Here is a 19,591-nt window from a genome sequence, read left to right as displayed (position 1 = left end):
AGCTTTTAGCTGCAAGGAACAGTTTCCTAATGTATTCTGCCTTAGGCTCATTTATCTGGTTTTCTAACAAGCTGAGTGACAAGATTTGCCAAATTTGTGCTCTCTGGGACCTAATTAAAGTCATATGAGAGTGCAAACAAGCATCATCAAGGTGTTTTTAATCAAACCAAAATGAAGAGGACTAATTAGAAAGACTTATGGTCTTCATTAAAATTCTTAGAAGTAGCAATCTATGTAGCTTAATTTTCCTGGATGGTCAAGATAGATAGCTTTCAACAGGTGTACACTTTAAAAAGAAATCTTCCAGTCCTTGTATAAACTTTGTAATTGCATTTCTGTTTTTAACAAGATACTTATGTTCTGGGGTAAATATTTTTATTCTAGGCATATCATTTAGAGATAATCCTATACTATTTTAATAATCATGAACATTGAGAAAATAATTACAATATAATGGTTTCTACAGAAGACAATTTACATTTTGATCAAAGGTTACTGAGGTCAAACATGATATGCCTCCTATCTGCATTTTTCTGACATGCCCAGTCTATGAGGATTTCTTGCTCCCTTGTCTCCTTCCCTTTAATTTGTGATAGCACTTTAGTTTAAGACCCAGACAGTTACAAATAAGAGCTATACAACTGAGCCTACTTGCAATGTTTTATTTTAAGAGTGTGCAATATTTTTCTAGATGCCCTGGGATTTTGGTGGGGAAAAAAAATCAAAACAGTTCTCTGCAAATATCCAAGCTAATTGGTCAGATAAGTCATTGTTTTTGTTCCCCAGTGCACAGGCAACTTTCTCCATTAACATTCGCAATTAGCCCCATTTCACTGGCAGGAGTTAATAGAAAGTAAACACAAGAGAAACCAAAGCAGTGTCAAAGCAATACATTGTTCTTACAATCGCATCTCTGATCTGACCCTTTCATTCATGGGGAGCCTCATTTAACTTTTAGCACATGCTTAGAGTTAAGCATATGATTACTTTACTAAACTCTAGCCAAATGAATGTGCTAACTACATTCTCAGGTAGTTAGGGTTTTTTCCCCTAACTAATTATTTTTAGTTACAGACATGCATTGAATAGGAGGTCTTTTTAAAGCACGGTAACATTCTGGAGAGTAAAGGCTTCAGGAGTAGACTTTTCTTGACTTATTTCCTCCATCTTTCAATGGAACCATACTATTTCTTGGAACTGGGTGTTTAGAGTTTGCTTTTAAATAAGGTATCATGTCAGAATTGCAGCATGTGTTGTGCTCTTGTAAGGTCCTAAAAGGAAAATACCTGACCTCTTACTGGCAGTTGGCAAAACAGGTTGTAAGTTTACTGACAGAGAAAAAATATATTAAAAAAATAATTTCATCCTAGTAAAAAGACAAAATAGTTCTGCTATCTCTCAGGCAACCAGTACATCTGTGGATTACAGAGCAAGCCCGGCCAAAATTTATTCAAAACAGTAATTATCCATGAGTATTTTCATGTTTTTAATAAGTATTCTGGATTTAGTCTTAAAGAATCTCTCATCTTAGCCATAAAATGTTGCCATGTATCACCATCTGAACAGTCACAAACTTCTAAGGGTTACCTAAAATCCAAAGGCAGGATATGCTAAAAGCGAATTGGATGAAGATTAAGTCCTAGTCTACACAGGATGGCCATATTTCCCAAAAGAAAAACAGGACATTGTGCAGGGCTGGACGGAGCCCTACCCTCCCACTCTCATGCAGGGCTGGGCTGAGACACTTGCCCAAGCCCTCCTCCCATCCCACCCCCACCTGGAAGGGTGGTTACCTGAGCCCTGCTTGCTCCCTTCCCCCTCCTCCCCCGCATGAGGCTGGCATTGCTGCTCACTCCATTGCTGCTCACTCCAGCTCTGCCTCTCCCCCCTCAGATGGGGCTGACATATTTGCTCGCCAGCACCCCCACACCACTGTTCCTCTACACCCCACATTTTTTACATTGCTGTTTTGCCAAAGCTGGGAGCTGAGATCAAATAGACACTAAACTGTTGAAATGACTTTCTGGAGAAGGAAGGGTGGGAATTTTCAGTGAGCTGTATGCTGGGGAACAGGCCAACACTGACACAGACTGGCCCTGTGGGAATGTCTGAAGCAATTGTGGGCCTTCACAAGCTTCCAGGGGATGATAGGAATGTGGAAAAAAATAAGATCTTTTTCTCTGAAGTGTTTTGTTCTAAACAATACTTGGCACTAGGAAGGCTGTCTGGCCATTGGTACTGCTGGTCATAGCTCCCAGAGAAGCAGAAATGCAGGTACCAATCCGAACTCAGGCTTGCTGAGGTAATAACTTAGTACCAGAGGACTTAAGCACAAGGTCTGGTCAAAGTGGAATAATCACATCATCCCACCCTGTCAGAGGTGACCTCTCAAGATATGACGGAGTGCAATCAAAGAGACTAGGAGGGGCAAGAGGTTCATTTAGAATTATCTTCAATTGCTAACCACATGAGACACCATAAAGATCTGTTTACTATTTAGAATAAGAATCCCTTGACTAAGCGGATTTGCATGTAAATAGTCTTCCCCCTCCTTGTTTTACAGGTTTATTTCTAAGTATATCACATACATCTGGAGTTATAATAAATATGATCATCAGTACAAGAGTTCTTAAAATCTGTTTGGACAGGTTATAGGCTTTTTATTTGGGACAAATTTGGCCTCATCTTCTGTTTAGAGGTTTTTTTTAAATAAAATAAAATAAAATAAAATAAAAGAGTATTTCCTATGGGACTGACTATATTGAAGGAGAACCCATTCCAAAGCTTACGGATAGGGTAACAGTTTCCTAATTCAAATAAAATATTTTCACACCAAGAATTCTTATAGAATAGTAGAACTGACTGTGGTTTAGCATCATCCAAATAAAATGTTTCTCTCTACAGCAATACTTTCCTCTTAATCCATAAATTTCAGAGTACTCAAAGGTTCTTAAAATGGACAAGTTATACTGGTGTCTCAGTAGCAATATATCTTCTTCCATGACAAAAATAAGTGCCTGTTCCACAAGAATGTTGAAGTTCTGCTCATACAAGAAATACACTGATCTGATCATGAAACAAAAGTGTCAGCATCTTTTAGACCGATTATATCTTTTTTGCACGTCACTATTTTTATATAGAGATGCTCAAGTTAACCATATACTTTCATGCTTTAGCATTTACTTCGTTCTTAAATGTGATGGGTCCACTCACTGCTGCTGATGCCTCCTCCTGGCCATGATCTCTGACAGGCATTACACCCTCTTCTAGCAGTGTCTTCCTTCACGCATCCTGTCTTGTGCTGTGGCCCTTCTGTCTCCAGGAATTGCAGCCTCCTTCATGACTCAGCCCTCTGGCCAGGTCCCCATACATGTTCTCCCCTTCCAGGGTATCAAAGTCCCTCTTGGCAAATGGGATCAGGCAATTTCCTCCAGCAGTGCCCTGATGTTGCCATTTCCCCAGTGGCCAGTTGGGAATCTGGGCCTGACCACTACTCTGGGTTCCAGTTCCGCATTTTACTCCCCCAGCCCTCCTTCCCTGGACTGCTTCCTGTTCTTCTGGTTCCGCCCTCCCTACCCCTGCCCAGTCTCAGGGTATACCAGCTCCAACTCCCTCCTCCTGTTTCCCAAGGAGTGACTTCAGCCTTTCCCAGCAGCCCTTTCTGGCTTTTGTAGAACCCTGACCTGTCCCTTGCAGGTGAGCTTCTCTCTAATTAGCTGCCTCCAGCCTAAAGCGCCCCTGTTCACAACCTAATTAGCTGATTGGGCCCACCTTGTCTAATTCAACTCTTGCAGGGCTAATGTGGGGAGCACATTACATTACAGTAACAAAACAAAAAGCTGAACATTAACTTTGAATCAGTCTATTCTCATTCAAAAATGAACTAACAGAACATGCCCTGATTTGAGAACTTGGCCCAACAAGTGCAAACACAGACACAGATAGCAACTGCAATACCTAGGGTTGCCAACTTGCTAATTGCAGAAAACTGAACACTCTTGCCCCACCCCTTCTTTGAGGCCCTGTCCCCTGCTCACTCCATGTCCCTTCCCTCGATCATTCGCTCTCCTCCACCCTCACTCACTTTCACCAGGCTGGGGCAAGGGTTTGGGGTGCAGGCTCTGGTCCAGGGGGTGCAGAAATGGGAGGCTTGGGGTACAGGAAGGGGCTCCGGACATTTATTAACTACAGAACATTTTCAAGACTATGGAATAGAACAGGGGTCGGCAAAGTTTGGCTCGCGGCTCGCCAGGGTAAGCACCCTGGCGGGCCAATTACCTGCTGACGCGGCAGGTTTGGCCGATCGCGGCCCCCACTCGCCGTGGTTCGCTGTCCCGGGCCAATGAGGGCGGCGGGAAACGGCGCAGGCTGAGGGATGTGCTGGCCGCAGTTTCCCGCTGCCCCCATTGGCCCGGGATGGCGAATCGCGGCCAGTGGGGGCCACGATCAGCCGAACCTGCCGCGTCAGCAGGTAAATAAACTGGCCCGGCCTTCTAGGGTGCTTACCCTGGCAAGCCACGTGCCAAACGTTGCCGATCCCTGCTCTGGCTCCTAGGTGGAGGGGCAGTGAGGGGTGCTCCATGTGCTGCCCTTGCCCACTTGCAGGCATCTCTCCTGCAGCTCCCATTGCCTGTGGTTCCTAGCCAATGGGAGCTGGTGCTTGGGGAAGTGCCTGGGAGTGGGGGGCAGCGTGTGGAGTCCCCCTGGACATCTCTCTGCCTAGGAGCTAGAGGGACATGCCGGCTGCTTCCTGGGAGCAGCGCAAAGCCGGGCATGGAGCCTGCCTGCCCTGCTGGTGCTGCAACCGATCACAGCCACCAGGGTCTCTTTTGTGGTGTAGATGTTCTGGCTCAGGCAACAGTCCAAACTCTGGCACCCTCCCATTTTACAGGATCCTAGATCCCAGGCAAACCAAGCCCCAGGCATCTACACTGCAATTAGACAGCCCCATTGCCTGAGTCAGGTGGCCTGGGCCAGCCATGTTGTCTAATTGCAGTGTAGACATAGCCTAAGGGGCTAATAGCCTCAACTGTGAATCTCATTATTCTGGTCCACTTCAGTCAGATACTTAATATTATTCTAACAGTGACTTCATATCAGCTTTGTATTCAGCAGGGAATCTGAAGTCACCCTAGTATTTGTACTTCAAGAAGAAAACTTTATAAAGTTTATTATCTCTGACATTTAATACATGATGCATAATTCTTTCTCAGTTTTCACTACACTCATCTGCATTTATTTAAAAAAACGATTTCTATCTTTAATTGCATTTTCAGCATTACATTTTTTCTCCCTACTTAAGCATCAAAGTTCTTAATGTTCTCTATACAGCTAATTTCCACCTACTTATTGGCATAAAGCAGTCTTAATACAACTGCACAGTCAATATGCAAATTCAAAACCGCTTCAGTTCTTTAGGATACAGTTTCTATTTATTTTAGTTCCTTTTCATCAAGTGATTTTGTTTCTTTGACCATAAATGAAGGGACTTCTGGCAGATGAAATATACTTATATCCAAACTATAAACTCATACATATTTGCCTGGACACTAGATCTTTAATGGATGAAAAGGAAAAAAAGATTTTATATGTCTGATAAGCTGAGGTTGATAAGCGTTAGATGAAGAATAAATCTAACATCCTTTCAGGCCAGTTTTCTGTCTACTTCTTTAATATGGAAGATCTGCTTTTACCTTCTGCCACACTTTTTGGCATACCGCTCAACAAATTCTCTACCATTTGCATAACTACACTTCGCCTAATTAACCTTTTTCATTATGTTTCTTTATTGTGATGCTGCTTTTTGTATGTCATTTCCTAGGCTGGCATTTAAGATTATTTAAAGGGCTACTACACTACCCTGCTTTCCATCTTAAATTCAAATTGTGTCCCTTTAACCATCTTTACTTCGGTCCAGCTTTTACCAGCCGGTACACAAGACTTTGTTTCAGAGGTTATTTTTCAATTTTATCACTTGTCCAGCAATCATCCCATTTAGATCTTTCTGGATTTGAGAGTTTCCTTTCATATTTGATGGTCCAGTTACATTACAGATTGCCTACATAATTTACAGGTGCTAAATATTTATTTATAATTAAAGTGCTTTTCTTTTTCAGTACACTGTACAAACAGTGATGAATTAACTTACAGGCCTGTTATGTAGACCTTTCTGAGTCATCTCAGTAAATGATCACTTCTCTCACTTCTTTCTAGCCCAGAAATATCAGCCATTACATGACATCCTAATCCCAGTGTGACCTGGGTCCTAGTGGGGAGCCAGCTGTGATGCATCCGACGAAGTGGGCATTCACCCATGAAAGCTTATGCTCCAACACATCTGTTAGTCTTAAAGGTGCCACAGGACTCCGTTGCTTTTTACAGACCCAGACTAACACGGCTACCCCTCTGATACTTGCAAAGAATGGTGCAGACAATCCACCAAAAGCTGGTGGATATTCCAATACTTTTATTTACCAAGCAAACATAAAATAGCTTCATTATTATCTTACTGTTTACTCAGAAGCCAAAACAGTTCCCCTAAAGTGATTCAGCCTCAGGCCTCCATCCAAGTACCTAAGTTAAATATGATTATATAATGAAAAAAGATTTTCAGAAACTAAGAAAAGGTTCTTCCAATCCCAAAGGATCAGACACATTACCTCCCAGGTTATTGAATATTCCAGATTTTACCCAAATACATGCTACAGCCAATCTTTTTAAACTAAACTCAAATTTATTAAAGAAACAGAAGAGTGTATGGTTAAAAGATCAATATACATACAGACATGAGTTCAATTCTTAAGATTCAGATTCATAGCAGAGACGGTGAGTTTTGTAGTTGCAAAAACTTTTTAGAAATAGTTCAGAGATTATAGTCCAATGTCCAAATATTATATTCAGGGCAAACCAGCATAACTGGGACCTCAGTCTTGAGACTCAAACTTCCCCTGATGAAGCCTAAGCAGATCGGAGATGACAGAATAAGGACCCACGAATCTTTTGTACAATTTCATGTCCTTTTTGACAAGTTGGGAGTTTCTCTGGGAACAAAAGATAATTAGGATGACTTTGAAGGAGGTCCATCACTGGTACTTAGCTATAGAATTAACATAAGGCAATTTGCTTGTTCCTCCACCATTCACAGATTATTTGCATTACATTTCAAAGAGATGAATACAGAGATATCCCATATTTACAATTCTTTTAAGTGCTAGGATGTTCTTTTGATCTCTGAATTATCAGAATACAGCATAGACAGGGACTGTTGATTAAATTGTGCAGGACTGGCTCCAGGCACCAGCTTGCCAAGCAGGTGCTTGGGGCGGCCACTCCGGAGGGGGGCGGCATGTCCAGCTATTCGGTGGCAATTTGACGGATGGTCCCTCACTCCCGCTCGGAGTGAAGGACCTCCCACCAAATTGCCGCCACAGATTGCGATTGTGATCGCGGCTTTTTTTTTTTTTATTTATTTTTTTTTTTTACGCCGCTTGGGGTGGCAAAAACCCTGGAGCCGGCCCTGCACTGTGGACCCTACTCATACATATGTAAATACGCAAAAACACAAACATCTCCCCAAGTCTTTTGAGGGTTATTTATTTTGCAGGATGTTTAACCCTTTCTAGCCATGTGTCACACCCAGCCATTCAAAAAAAAAAATGGTGCTTCCAGTGCCTGGCCATTTGCAGGTGCACTAGATTGAGTTGGGGTAAGTGGTGTCCCCTTCCTTCTCTGTGTATCTGTATAGCTCTGAGGGGAGAGTTAACATCCAGAGTTGCATTCCTAATGGAGTATTCCAAATTGTGGCAATGGTCCGACCCCTCTTTACACTGACATTCAAATGGCAGAAGTGCATTCTACACCTTTTTAAAGATATAGCAAGAGCTGCTGCTCATATCACTCCAACATCTGCATAGGAATGATCCAGGCGTCAGTTACACTATAGAGAAAGAGCAACTCCAATAGAAACATTTTGTAAAACCCAGGAATCATCTGACTGACTGCTTGGTTGCTACAGATAGTATGCAAGTTTCCTGCCAGCCCCAGCACTCCACTGGCCAGCAGAATCATTTGGCTCACTATGCATTAGTCTACTGAGTTAGACAAGTGACTTTTCCATAACAATACAGATAATTGAAAATACCATGGAAAAGAAAATTAAGACAGACATAAGGGCTCAATCATCTAGGTTGTACTTAGCATTCTTCCCCACATGCAGCCCTGCCCTTGTCAACATTTTAATTGTGATTGGTGTAAGCTATCAGAAATCACTAATGGAGAATTATTCTTCTTCTTTAACAAGACATATTAGAGATGGTTCTCTGTTCTCCCTAACAATTCCATTCCACCGCAAGAATGTTTATCCTTATAGTGTTTTCCCATTTCTTAATGAAGGCAGTTGTTCTGTACCAAATACCATTTTTATAAGCTAATACAGGTAGACTTCCTGTTAGCCTCTTATCTGAAGCAATACATTTTTCTGCTATCGAAAGACCTCTGTGTAAGTTCTCTTTTTTTTTTTTTGCCTTGGGCAGTGTATTCTTTGATATGTAAACATTGTGAATAATGAAAAACTTGGGAGTTGTGTTTTATTAATCTGTTCAAAAGTTAATACTCCAGTTTTTCCTTTTAAAAAAATCCATTTCTGAATAAGTCACAGTAGGGTAAAACCTGTCTACATAGCACAAGCTGAACAAGTAGACTATGCACTAGGGATGGCAGCACACACTGGTCCTGTATGAATCTACAGCCATGTAGAACTCCTCCATGGCTCCCTCTTTCCACAGTAGAAATGAGCAATGAATTCATATAGTTACAGGTCCACTAACCCCACCTGCCTCCTGCCCCAAACATACCTTCCACAGCAGTATGGAAAAGAGCTCCCATGGATCTGGGTTGTACCACACACAAGGAATATGAGCCACCTCTGTTGCCCTAGCATCCAGCCCTTTCATTGCAAATTAGAACAGGAAGAGTTCCATCATGGCAAAAGAACTCTGTTTCCACAGAAGAAAGAAATGGACTTGCTCCACAACATGTAAGAGACAACTCTTTCCCAGCTGGAAGACTTCAGAAGGTATATTCAGGTTTGCATCCTTTGCCTAGTAAATCAAAGTTGTTTTATCTATTTAGAGGAAACAGGCAAGGTTGCCAACTCCGATCCTTTTTATTTACTCTGCTGTTAATACAGTTGCTTCTAGATCGGTGCTTCTCAAAGCTGGTTCACCGCTTGTTCAAGGAAAGCCCCTGGCGATCCGGGCCGGTTTACCTGCCGCATCCGTGGGTTTGGCCGATCACGGCTAACACTGGCCGTGGTTTACCGCTCCAAGCCAATGGGGGCTGCGGGAAGTGGCGTGGGCCGAGGGATGTGCTGGCTGTGGCTTCCCGCAGCCCCCATTCGCCTGGAGCGGTGGACTGGCTTTGAGAAACACTGGTCTAGAAGAATTAGCACTTATAATGGGAGATTCATCAACTCAGCTGCTAGCCTTCTCCAAGATTTTAGCTCCAAATCCTTTAAGAGCTCTTTCTGCAATCTCCTCCACAGACCAACATGTAGAGTCTCCCATACCAGGCTTAAAAGGAAGCCTATATAGTTTTGTTATCACATGTTTCCTGTCAGTCACATGATTTAGGAGGACACCTAAGCAAAAGTGTGGGCGGGACCTAATCCCGCCATAAAGGTCGAGCTCACCTTGTAATAGATCAGCAAGCAGTTTTATTTTGTTTTGTTTCTATTTATTAGTCAAATACATTAGATTGACTGACGTAGTTAGTGAAACTTCAGTTCACAAGCTTTTTGTATGGAGAAGGGCAAATGTTTCTAAAAGGTGTAACATTTTTAAATGCTAATTAATTGCTGGCAAATATTAACAGTAGCATGCCTATGTGCTTACTAAGCACTCTAGGTTTTAGAAAAGAATTTGAACATTCAATACATATTTAGCTTAAGTGTGATTTCAAAACAAAATGACTTAAAGCACTATGGATCAAACTTCCTCTGACACCAAGATAGGAGTCTGGAAAACTCAAGGAAGGCAGTAAGATTAGGGAAGGTTTTATTTAATTAGGCCACCAATTTGAACATTGCCTAGATTTTTAGCAACAAAAATGTTACTAGTCTCTTTGAGGAGACTGCAAATAGAGTAAATTGATAGTCCAGTTGGTGATTTGACTATTAGGAACTGGGTTGAGTTATGGAGCAAGTCCATCTCTTTCTTCTGTGGAAACAGAGGTCTCTTGCCATGATGGAACTCTTCCTGTTCTAATTTACAATGAAAGGGCTGGATGCTAGGGCAACAGGTAATGGTGATTTCTTTCCAGCATGAGCAGTAGCAGTTCAAGCAGTCTACACACTCATCCATCAACATGGATCAAATGTGAGGAACGGTGGCACCGCCTATGTTTGAGAGAGTAGTTTACTGTCCATGACCATTAAGTTACTAGTCTTTGAGGAGACTGCAAATAGAGTAAATTGTTAGTCCAGTTGATGATTTGGCTATTAGGAACTCGGTTGAGTCTATCAACTCAATTCATATACCTCCTCAAAGAATTTGTCACTATAGAACTATTCAAATATGGCCCATGACTAAAGGTGGATGTTTTTATTTACCACATACCTTAGCCTTCTACAAAGCTGTCTGCAGGAGTTTTGACCTTGCAGTCATCCTACAGTCAGTTTCCAAAACTAGTTCACTTACTTTTCTTATTAAAATGCAAATCAGTTTCCTTTACAAAATAATGTACGGTAAGTCCCTAAAAACACAATAGCTAGCAAGATGGATGCAAATATAAAACAATCATAGGCTAAAATCTAAATTCATAGACTTCTGTTAGGATTTATATACAGGCATAAACTATTAACATTACCCTGCCAAGAGCTGTTGCATAAATATCTCCTTGATAAATGACAGTTAATTAAAAAAAAAAAAAAAAAGCTGATCTTGCTACATGTCATTGACAAAGAAAATGAACTGGAAGCCAGGAATCACTTTAATGGGCAAAAATGGAATTGACAACTGTTAATTATTTATTGATTTGTGTTCAATTTAATGTATAAATTTATAAATACAATATGGACTACACAGTAAAGCCAATAGACAAGTTTGGTTTAGTTTTTAAGCCCTAAAATAACAATAGAGTAAGAAAAAAATAGATAAACATTCATACAGCCAGACTCCTTGGATACTCTCATTAACGTCAACAGAACTGCCCAAGAGTAAGGTACTGCTCAAGGTCAGTAAAGGGATCTGGCCCTCAGCATAGTGTCTGTATTGTGTACCCAGTCTCATCAATTCCTAAAATGGAATAGGGTTTAGTATACAATTGCTATATATTAACTTGCTTATGCCTGGATAGGTACAGCCTTTGGAAGGGGACAGTGCTGAATGCACCAGAAAGCATTACACCTTAGGGGCTTAAGCATACTTGTCTGTGCATGAAACAGAGGAGAAGAACCATTATCCTGGCTACTTCCCACCCCATTTGGAGGGCTCTCTTTCCCAACAGAGCACGGCCTGAGTACAGAAGGGTGCTGTATCTGCTGTTGTGGCAAGCTCCACAAATCCTGTCTGAAGATTACTATAGAGAGAAGGCTTCTTGCACCTTTGTCCCCTTTCCTGTACACTAGTCAGCCACATTCTCATCCAACATGATCTCATACAGATTTTGTCCTGTTCACATAGCCGGAATAGAAATAACTTCCAGGTTTTAGGTTTTTTGGGTTTTTTTAATTGCTCCGTTTGCTTTTCCAACATTCATACTATAACGAAAATAAAATCTAGTCACATAGATACAGATATACAGAGAAAATAGGAGTATCAAATCATCATCTGTTTCCCATAGCTGAGTGTTGAAGTTCAGCTACGGAAGGGGACCATAGTTGATTGACTGATGGTAAGTTGGGCAATTCAAGTCCTACACAGCGACCTACAATTAAACACATCTGCTGTACGTATTTATGTTGTCTACAGAGCAAAAACCTTAAAGTAATTGTTAAATTCACTGCAGGTGCACTATGCCATCTTCAATTGAGTTATATCAGGGATGAACCTGGAATGATATATGCAAACAGAGTGATGTAACAAAAGAGAAATGAAGAGTTAGTCTCCAACACATTTTGCTTCATCAGGATTTTAGTCTGACTCAGTGCCATCTTCTGCATCCAGGTGGTCAGCAAGGGGTTTCAGAAATGGAAAGGACTGTATCCATTATGGACACTTTTGAAGTTATAGCCAGGAAAATTAGATATTTAGTCATCCAAGCTGACTAAACTGAATTTAGATTTGACTAATTTCAAATAAAAATAAAAAGTCTCAAATCAGTTAAGTCTTAATAAGGTCAGATAAGATGAGTTGTAAGTAGCAAAATAAAAATGACAGAAGCAGAAAATTAACAGTTAAGTCATTAATATCTTAAGGATCTTGATAATTGCATGAGATGGACAAGTTGTTTGAGGCTGATAAACTAGTAGGCTTCCCAAAGGTAGTAAAAACCAATAAGTTATTGTAAAGCAATTAAAATTGTTGTTCCCAGCTGAATTATAGTAAATATCCTTGATTTCAGAGCAGGATCAACAGATTCTAATGCGGAGTCTTTTCTTTCCTAAAAGGGTTTCTGTAAAAAGTGATATCACTCTCTCCTATATTATGACCAGGTCATTATATTCCTGATCTAACCAAGAGGGGAATAGAAAATAAAGGAAGTAAAGAGGAAGAATAAAGAAGTCTAAGGGAGAAAAGAGGGAGTTTAAGGATATCTGAGCTGCTGAAGAGTGGGAATGTTAGTTCAATAACAGCAGGGCACAGGTAAATGAAATCGAGGGGAGTGGGAGGGAGAGATGAGGGTTTTTCCTGGAGGTTTATGGGATGCTAAGTCCTCAGGATTCACCTACCTGCTATATATATATTCAAAGAGAAACATCAGATAACGTCTGCTGAATTGCCAAAACCTGATATGTCAGTTGGTGCCCATGTTGATAATACTAGACGCTCATTGCTGACTATTCCCACCATGGGTGAAATCCTGGGTCCACTGAAGTCTATGGCAAAGTTTCCAATAACTTCAATGGGGTTAGGATTTCACATCTGCTATTTTTCAATAGTTGTGTAAAAACAGTAGGGCAAAAGAAATCGACATTTGTGAGACTATTCGATTCATTTCTGCTAGTAATGATCACAGACCCATTCTGCAAGTATTTGCCCTGTGGTTAAAGAAAGCAAATGGTGACTTCCCATACCCCCAACAGCCTTATTGCTAATCCCATTGGACAATATTTTTCTTCCTCTCCCCTCACCACTAAATCGGTAATTTAAACTATTTTCTTCAAATTCTTCAGCAGATTTCAGAAAGAACAAACTTTCTCCTCATTTGTTGCTACTCATTTCTTATTCTTATTCTTCAGCTTCTGAGTTTGGCAGGCTTTTAAAAAGCTCAGCTTGCTTGTCAAGAGCATTCCCTCCGTTCTAATGATCGGATTATCTAACCGTTTTTTGTTACCCATCTCCAATGCATTACTGAAGGCTGTTTAAAATCATCCCTTATCTTGCCATGACATTGCTCTACTGAGCCCTCTATTTCTTACCTCAAGATATAGCTATTGATGTTCTCTATGAACTGAACTCTCAAATTTCACAAATTAAAAGAAATATGTAATACAAAATTCTACAGAAAGCAATCTTCTGTATTAACATGTTACCACTTTGCTTTCCCAACTCTGCTAATTTATTTACCATCAATAATAAAAAGAAATCTCAAATTAGAGAGTTAACCCTATTTTCCTCCCCATTGCCTATCTGATCTTTTAATCTAGTGCAGGTGATATCCTGTTTCTGCCCTCTATGACTCTTAAGATAGAGGTTTGAAATTGCAAAGCTCTAACATCTTCTGTTATGCTTCATGCTCTGTAGAATACTTGGGCTAAACACATTGATGTGCTGTCTAGATCTGCTATTCCAAATATATTTTCCACACAGATCCTTGTTTATTTGGGGTCAGATTTGCCTTTAGATCTTGTGCAGCATGTGGTGGGAAGGAGCTATGGGCACTAGGAAATTTCTCTTTCCCATCCCTGCCCTGCACAAGAATCAGACAATTATAGTCCCTGTTCTTGGGGACTGCTCTCATGGGATGCATATTGTCCCAAAGGGAATGGTGAGGTATCCACCCACAGAGCAGGCCACTTATACTGTACCATTCCATAGTCTGATACTATATAAAAATCTGGCCCCATGCATAGTCCTACTTCTTACTTTAGTCTAATTGTTATAAAAAGTTTTAGATTTTACTGTAAGGGCTTTTGAATGGTTTTGCAGAACTGTTAGAGTGTTGAAGAGTGGCTATATTCTACAATCTCTCCATTGTTGCCTCTTTCTTTGTACAGAGAGGCAGGCAGTGTAAAAGCTCAGTAACTGTATATGACATCAGGTTCATGAGAGATCCCTGGGGGATGATGTGAGCTTATCTCTGAGTTTCCTGAATCAGTCAGGGAAAGAGTTTTAAAGTTAGGAAGTGAGGATTGAAATCACTGGTATGGAAATCTGGTCTATTCAAAAGGTAAACAAGGGAACAGAAGAAAGGAGTCATATGACCAAAAAGTTTTCTTGCTGCTTAATGTAAGATGGTGATACAAATGATCCAAACACCCCTTGGGGTATCTGCTTGTTAATCCATCTTCTCAAAATCTTTGAGAGAGTTTTGGAGGCAAGGTAGAGGATCAACAAAAGTTTTAGGAAGCGAAGTTTTATAGATACAATATTTGCAGTGAGACAGAAGTTTTAAAGAATGACAAATGGAGGGCATAGCTGCTATGTGGCATTTATTGATCTTGAGAAAGCATATGAGTTAGTTTTGTGGAACCTGGTGTTTGGAGTGTTGAGATGGGAGGGGGTCTTCAAAAAGTAGAGATGATAGAGTAGTTGTATCAAGAATCAAGAGCTAAGGAGGTAGTAAACATGGAATTTCAGAGAGTTTGGAAGTAATCATGGGATTGAGAAAGGCAGTGTGCTGAGTCCACTTCTCTTTTCATCCTAGTCATGGAATTAATTAGTAAGAGAACCAAGCCTGTGGAGAAAGAAAACTAATGTATGCTGATGATCTGGCTCTTTTGGTTGACAGTAATGAGGAATTGGTAAATATATCAGAGTGGGCAACTGTGTTTGAAGAACATAGTTTAAAGGTAAATGCCCTCCCTCCCCCAGAAGTTATGTAAGTAGGGAGCGTGGAAGAAGAGATGTTCACTGAAGACTCAGGAGACATGTATAAATGCAAGATGGTGATCAGGGGACAGAGGGAGGTTCCCAGAATTCCAAAAGAGGTAAACAACTCCTGAAATACTTTTCTTCAATGAGCGGTGGCAAGAACTATCTATCAGTTCTCTGAGGAGGGTTAATATTTGTCTGTATATTTCCATCCCTCTGCTACTGAATGCAAACAAAGATAAGCAGGGGATCTATTGGAAGCACCTGGCTTGTAATTCAATATCTGTACTACTTTGCAAGAGTAAGCATCTCCAGCCTCCTAAATACATAGTGCAGTACATAGATGCTTACTGGTTGTATCTGAGCCCTAGTTCTGTGTAATAGCAACTCACATTGTGGGGAAATAGATTGCACCATTCAACAGGGGAGAGCAGACTGCTCTCTTCCTGACTCATGGATATTTACTTAAGTTGTAAGTTCTGTGGGAGTCACACTTGAAGTCATAGGAGCAATGAAAAAGGTACATCTACTATCAACATCTAATAATTATGCATGATCTAAGCAGAAAAGTCCATATCAGGTGGCTCAGGGAAGGATTATGCCCTTGAGGCACCATAGTGTTCAGCTTGACATGATTTCTGTAACAAAACCACATTTTCTCCAAGCTTTCCTAACATTTCTGTCATTTATATTTTGGCAGAAATGCCTGGCAACATTTTGGCATAATGCAAGAAGAATTTCAGAAATGAGCCACCTATTTTGAATAATAATGTTCTTACTTCTTTCTTCAGTATAGCATGGGCATATCAGGTCCCAGAGTCCATCAGATCACATAGTGAAACTAGGGAAACCTAGGTACTGCAGAGACAGATGTAGGTTGCAATATATTCTAAAATATAGGGAATGCAGTTTGTTCCTATAGAGGTATGTAACAGGGTACCTTACCGCTCTGGTGTCTCCTAATGACCCATCTGGGAATTAGCTCACTACATGGTCCAAAGCCCCTTCCCACAGTTGCTTAGCTTATCATCCCATGTACTCTGTTCACAGCCCTTCTCAGGGTCCTGAAGCTGTAGCACTTTCCTCTTCATAGCTTAGCCTTTCAGCCAAGTCATATTGGAGTCCCCCCCTTTCCAGGATAGTATCGAAGTCTCCTTCCAAACTGTCCAGGCAGTCCCTAAATGGGCTGCCCCTAGAATGCCACTCCTGAAGTGGTTTGTAGGGAAATCCAGGCCCACCCACTACACTAAGATACTAGGACTCACAACCCTGCAGCTTAGGGCTGTATTCTTCCAGCCCTTTCTGCTCCTTCCCTAAGCTGCTTCCTACACTACCTATTACAACCTCATGCTTGTGCATGCATACATGCACTCTCTCTCTTATCATCCTTTGTTTCAGGGAGTGTAGCTACAGAATTCCTCAGTACAGACCTTTCCCTTCTTTATGAGTAGCTCCTTGGCTTTATGGAAGCCCCGTCTGTTTCTGCCCAGGTGAGCTCCATCCCCAATTAAGCCTCAAGGTGTCCCAGCTCCCTCCCAGGTGCAGCCTATGGTTAATTGGCCTCTTTTGCCTATATTAACCCCTCCAGGGGTAATGTGGGGTGAATGCCGCATCATAAGATGATAATGGGAAAATTAGGGTGAGGAAGGGAAGTAAGAGCTAGTATTAAGAGAAGATAGAAAGGACCATTTTAGATGACTGTGAGAAGTGAGGGTAGAAAGAAGGAAGGAAGTTATAACTATATTGGCAGAGGGGTTGAAGGGCATAAATAGTATATAGTCAGCTACTAGTCTGTTTGAGATTTAGAATTATTATGTATTATTTGTTTTGCAGTAGCACCTAGCATCCACTGTCCTAGACTAGGATTCCATGGTGCTAGGCACTGTAAAAACACAGAACAGAAAGAGGATCCCTGGTCCCCAGAGCTTACAATCTAAGTAAATGGCCGTGAGTCACCCTTGAACTCAAAGGAGCAATGAAAATGTCAAGTCTGCTATCAACAGCATTACAGCTAATACATATGCATAAGGTAATAAGCAGCAGAGTTCAAACAATGCATGCACTACATTAGAGATGAATCCTCTAAGGATCAGATAGGTATGCTCTGAGATAAAATTTACTCTGGCCTCTTTAGCATTCACTTTTTGTTTGAATAATTATACAGATGTAAATCAGAAAATGTTGACTGCACGTAGAATCCACAAACAAACATAAGTGCATTTTCAAGAGAGGTTTCAATTTCCCTTCTTCTCATTCTAATTGATTACATAGAAGGAGCTCAATTTGAGGCATATAAAAGACAAGAAAATTAAGTATAGGCACAATCTGTACCAAATGTTTCCTTTTTCATTAAAGGAATCAAAGATTGTCAATGCCCTTTGTAGTTTTAATTCAGTGTGTTAGTCTAATGCTTAGCTGAGAAAAGTATGCAAATGACAGATTTCTTTAAGTCCAATACTAAATAAATATAGAACTGTTACAGTATCATCATAATTAGATTCTTCTGCAAGGGTCTAATGGATTAAGCCATAAATACTATAGATTTCCTCTTTCCCTACCTAGAGATACTCAATAGAGAACAGTCATTAGACACAGGATGCTTCCTGCAGAATTACTTTGTTTTCATACTGTATATACTGTACACTAAATATGGTAATTTTACTCCCAAGTATCAAAGCATAGTGTATAGGGCACAGAAACATTTTTTTCATCTGTCTTATAATTATGTATGTATTTATTTTTATCATTGTGATTTTATCTGTATGTATATGTAAGCAAGGGTCTGAATGAGCTCTCCCCTGCCATCTATTGATGAACTGGAGAAAGAGGCCTCAGGAGCAGACTATATTTTCATAGACCAGGGATCGGCAACCTTAGGCACGCGGCTCACCAGGGTAAGCACCCTGGCGGGCTGGGCTGGTTTGTTTACCTGCCGCGTCCGCAGGTTCAGCCCATCGCGGCTCCCAAAGGCCGCGGTTCACCACTCCAGGCCAAAAGGGGCGGTGGGAAGCGGCACGGGCCGAGGGATGGTGCTGGTCTCCGCTTCCCGCCGCCCCCATTGGCCTGGAGTGGCGAACCGCGGCCATTGGGAGCCGCGATGGGCTGAACCTGCGGACGCGGCAGGTAAACAAACCAGCCCGGCCCACCAGGGTGCTTACCCTGGCGAGCTGCGTGCCAAAGGCTGACGATCCCTGTCATAGACACACCGGTTTGGCCTAGGTGATCAGCAGACAGACTTGTTTTGTCAAAGTGATCAATTTTTGCTGTTTTGGGTTAAAATTCACTTTAGTCTTGAATACAGGGGTAATGAAACGTGGTTATCATTATTGTATGAATAAAGGGCAGCAGAACTGTGCTTAACATGTACTGAGAGAAGGGGATTACCAAACTTGGACCTCACTCACCAAAAAGTGGGTAGCAATGCCAAATCCAAGCAAAAGTCAGAGGTGTTGGGAATGGGTGCTTCTTCCTGCAGAAGGTATGGATTTTGTTTAAAGAGTCCTAAATAGCAATTGCCACTCCATCTTCAGCGATTAAAGAGAGAGCGGATCACATTCAATGTAGAGTTCTTGCTTCTGCTCAGTGATCCCTAAAACTGAGATTTAGCCTCCGGTACTAAACCATTCACCTGGTGTGGGGATAGTGCTGCCGTGAAAGAGGATGGAGCAGTAGTGAAGTTTCCCACCAGCAAGTGAAATTGCTAAGAGCTGCAACCACTAAGAAGTGGCCTAAATGGTGGAACCTCAGAAAATGGCAACATAACTTGAGGTAGAGGTGGCAGCAAAAAGTAGCAAAGGTGGCTATGGCAGCAGTGAACTGTAGCAGAGATGAGCAGCAGCAAGAGGCAGCAGTGACTGTGGCCAGGGTTCTGTAGAGACTAGGAGTGAGGCTTTTACTTTATTTTCCAATTTCATTCTCTGTTTTGCTTGCCAGAAAGTTTTGCTTCCTTATGTTCTTTGTTTGTTGATAGAAAAGATTTGAGAAAATTATCAAACCCAAGAGCTAGTATTACTTAAAATATAGTAACCTCCTTTGTCCTCTTTCCAAGGCAGAGAAGGAAGAATGTCTCTTCTTATCTCTAGATTTCTTGTGGACTTAGGTGTGTTGCATTTCAACAAATATTCTCAAACAGGCAGCAATGCTCCCAAACAGGAAAACGAATTTTGCAGTAGAACCAAGGGTTGTACTTGACAATGTCACGGTCAGCTCCATAGTTAAAATTTGAACATTGATGCATATACCAGACAGTTAACTAAAACCAGGATGTTAAAAGCAGAACTTCCAAGTTATGACCTTCAAATGAACAATGGTAGCAAATCTCCCATTTGTTTAAGGACATGGTGTAAACCAGAACTCTCTCGCAGCGCTGTAAGTACTCCACCTCTCCGAGGGGAGTAGCT

The sequence above is a fragment of the Chrysemys picta genome, chromosome 14 (genome assembly GCF_011386835.1).
Source record: "Chrysemys picta bellii isolate R12L10 chromosome 14, ASM1138683v2, whole genome shotgun sequence".
NCBI classification, from domain to species: domain Eukaryota; kingdom Metazoa; phylum Chordata; order Testudines; family Emydidae; genus Chrysemys; species Chrysemys picta.
The sequence above is the reverse complement of the archived record's forward strand: the minus strand, read 5'-3'. Positions refer to the sequence as shown.